The sequence below is a fragment of the Hyla sarda genome, chromosome 1, assembly GCF_029499605.1.
Source record: "Hyla sarda isolate aHylSar1 chromosome 1, aHylSar1.hap1, whole genome shotgun sequence".
Classification (NCBI taxonomy): domain Eukaryota; kingdom Metazoa; phylum Chordata; class Amphibia; order Anura; family Hylidae; genus Hyla; species Hyla sarda.
The window spans coordinates 386,424,505-386,428,223 of record NC_079189.1 but is presented as its reverse complement, the minus strand read 5'-3'; the positions used below and the strand labels follow the sequence as shown (position 1 = coordinate 386,428,223).

General features: G+C 44.8%; 1 long non-coding RNA gene across 1 annotated transcript; it reads right to left on the bottom strand.

The window, feature by feature from the left end:
- Positions 1-576: 576 nt before the first annotated feature.
- Positions 577-2,515, bottom strand: LOC130308145 (uncharacterized). Its single transcript, XR_008857196.1, has 3 exons — positions 2,395-2,515; positions 1,505-1,591; positions 577-642 (listed from the first exon to the last, which is right to left on the bottom strand). It is a non-coding gene; the product is annotated as an uncharacterized LOC130308145 (long non-coding RNA).
- Positions 2,516-3,719: the final 1,204 nt, after the last annotated feature.

The window sequence follows — 3,719 nt, the reverse complement described above, 5'->3', positions numbered from 1 at the left end:
TAACTTTCTGGCACCAATTGATTTGAAAAAAAAAATGTTTTCCCCTGGAGTACCCCTTTAAATGGGTCTCGAAGTGTTGCGCACATTGCACTTCCCTCCTTTCTCATAGCTACTTCTATGGCTGACTGAGGGTAGGATATGGCTGCCAGTTATCAGGAAAAAAAGGTTGCTGGTCTTCTTTTTAAATGAAGTGACTGAGACCTCTTCTACAGCAACCAAATTCTCTGCTCAGCAAAGTCTACTGTACTGTACAACCTGCCCTGCCGGTCCTAGCACCGCAGTGCCAGGAGGGAACACTTACTAACAGCAGTAGCGAGCTAGTGTCCCAAGCTATGGCAAAGAAACTATGCTCTAAGTTACTAAGGAAGTGATAGCAAGACAAGAGACCATTGTTTAATAATAAAAGAATACATCTGTTCTATTGTTTAACCTTTTCGGATGAGAGCCGTCAAAATGCTAGATCCAAAAATAACTCCCAATTTCTGAGTGCTCTCACCCAATCACCTTCTCTGGTGGGCTTGTTCACTTGCAATTTTTCAACCAGTAGAGCACCAAGCTTAGTCAGCATTTTGTCACCTAGTTTATTTCAGTTGACTAGAACCTTAGAGGCTTTTTCAAATGTGGACAGTCTCGCTGCGTAGTCTGCAGAAAAAAACAACATAATTTTTTGATGCCCGATCAGACAGGCCTTATAGAATAGGTAAATTTTTGAATTGCAATTCAGAGTTTGTCATTTATAAGATCTCTTGCATAATGTGTAAACTATCATATATAGGGAGTATAAAAAGAATGTAAGAGACGTATCCAAGAACACATTAGAGGTGCAAAAAAAACACACACTGTTAATGTATCTAATGTTTCTAAGCATTTTCGTGATGCTCATGCAGGAGATTTTTCTAATATGATTTTTTCTTTTTTTCCTGTGGAACAAGTAAACAAGCCCATCAGAGAAGGTGATTGGGTGAGAGCACTCAGAAATCGGGGGAGACTTTTTGGATCTACTGTTTTTACAGCTCACATCCAAAAGGATTAAACAATAGAACAGAAGTATTCTTTCATTATTAAACAATGGTCTTTTGTCTTACTATCCCTTCCTAACTCTTTTCTAACTTAGAGATTAGTTTTTTAGAGCACAACTATGAACTGTAGTTTATGCAAATAACATAATTTGTGAACTAATTATTGTCATGCATTGAAATTTGATAGCTTTATGCACGGTTGTGTTTTTGGTGTGTGTGTTTTTTGTACTTGTATATATATAGAACCTAAAGTAGGATTGTGTTCTATCTAGCAAGGCCAAATAAGGGTTTATGGTTGAATTGGAACTAGTTTCCTTTCTCCGCCCCATCCAACAATATAAATGCGATTACTTGCCACATTGTAACTAGATTTCGTTAAAGGGTCGGCATATCCGAAACGCGTCAACCATGAGGCTTTTACTTTAATTTTATTGCTGATTTGATGTATCCTGTTTTGTAGCTCTGCAATAAATGTGGAGTTTTACCTGAGTGCCGGCATCTGACGTCTTTCCTGTTGATCGAGTGTAGTTGGGCGTCCTGCCCTGCTGTGAGCTGACTGCATCTACTTTATCCTGCATGAAGAAAACATTGGTGTGAATAGGTTTTCCATTGGCCCAGTCACACTGTAGAATATCCAAATATCCTGCTAGAAGTCCGGGCAGACTGTATTCCTGTCAATATTGATGGTGCAGGTCTGCGTGGTCCTAGTGGTGATGTTTTCTGCTGGCACCCATAATCTCTGCCCAGAATATCTCATGTAGGATATTTTGCAGTGTAAATGCAGTCGTACTGTTTTACTGTTTTATTTCTTTGCCTTATTAGTGGATTTCCTGCTACTTGGAGAATTATAACCAACCTGTCAATGTTTTATTATTATTTTCCCTTTACTTATTTCCATCCAGAGAGACTCGATATATTTTCATTTTTCACACATACAGTATTCCTCATATATAGATTAAAAAGGGTTTTACTATTATTCACTTTTTTTTACAGCAAGCTCAATATTTGTTAGGTTGAATAAAAATAAAAGTCTGAAAAATCACACAGACATAACCTTATTTTCTTTGCCTTCTTTTAACCCCTTCCCCTTTTCATCTGAAAATCTGTGTGGTGGGTGGAGCTTTTAACTGTCTCATGATTTTCTTTGAACATTATTTCTCATCCTTAGTGCAGGTGCTCATCCCAGTGCTGCATAGTGGAAGTCCTCCATCAGGAAAATGTAATCTTCATAGTACTAAAGCTATATATTCTCTTATTACACAGCATATAGTGTTATTAAAGTGCAAAATATCCCCCACCCCCCACACCTACCAAGTAAATGTAATGCTATAGTCTGTAATATAGATGGCTATAGCAGTACATTTTGTATATTTACCTTATCCTGGTCAGTAATATCCTCCCTCATACATATTTATTTCTTTGAAGGATGTACTTCTAAAAGCTTCTGATAGTCCAGTGTAGCAGCTGTATGCTGAGGTCGATTTGGCTGTATATTCACTGCATGTAAGGAGAACTGAGAAACTGAGAATGCCTGGTTACAGAGGAAATTGCCTACAGGATGTATCCCATGGCAACAAGAAAACAAAAATAGAGCACTGTTACGCCGAGCGCTCCGGGTCCCCGCTCCTCCCCGGAGCGCTCGCTTCACTCCCCCCGCTGCAGCGCTCCGGTCACGTCCTCTGACCCGGGGCGCTGCGATTCCGCTGCCAGCCGGGGTGCGATTCGCGATGCGGGTAGCGCCCGCTCGCGATGCGCACCCCGGCTCCCCTACCTGACTCGCTCTCCGACTGTTCTGTCCCGGCGCGCGCGGCCCCGCTCCCTAGGGCGCGCGCGCGCCGGGTCTCTGCGATTTAAAGGGCCACTGCGCCGCTGATTGGCGCAGTGGTTCCAATTAGTGTGTTCACCTGTGCACTTCCCTATATCACCTCACTTCCCCTGCACTCCCTTGCCGGATCTTGTTGCCATTGTGCCAGTGAAAGCGTTCCTTGTGTGTTCCTAGCCTGTGTTCCAGACCTTCTGCCGTTGCCCCTGACTACGATCCTTGCTGCCTGCCCCGACCTTCTGCTACGTCCGACCTTGCTTCTGCCTACTCCCTTGTACCGCGCCTATCTTCAGCAGCCAGAGAGGTGAGCCGTTGCTAGTGGATACGACCTGGTCACTACCGCCGCAGCAAGACCATCCCGCTTTGCGGCGGGCTCTGGTGAAAACCAGTAGTGGCTTAGAACCGGTCCACTAGCACGGTCCACGCCAATCCCTCTCTGGCACAGAGGATCCACTGCCTGCCAGCCGGCATCGTGACAGTAGATCCGGCCATGGATCCCGCTGAAGTTCCTCTGCCAGTTGTCGCTGACCTCACCACGGTGGTCGCCCAGCAGTCACAACAGATAGCGCAACAAGGCCAACAGCTGTCTCAACTGACCGTTATGCTACAACAGTTACTACCACAGCTTCAGCAGTCATCTCCTCCGCCAGCTCCTGCACCTCCTCCGCAGCGAGTGGCCGCTCCTGGGATACGCTTATCCTTGCCGGATAAATTTGATGGGGACTCTAAGTTTTGCCGTGGCTTTCTTTCCCAATGTTCCCTGCATCTGGAGATGATGTCGGACCTGTTTCCCACTGAAAGGTCTAAGGTGGCTTTCGTAGTCAGCCTTCTGTCCGGAAAAGCCCTGTCATGGGCCACACCGCTCTGGGACCGCAATG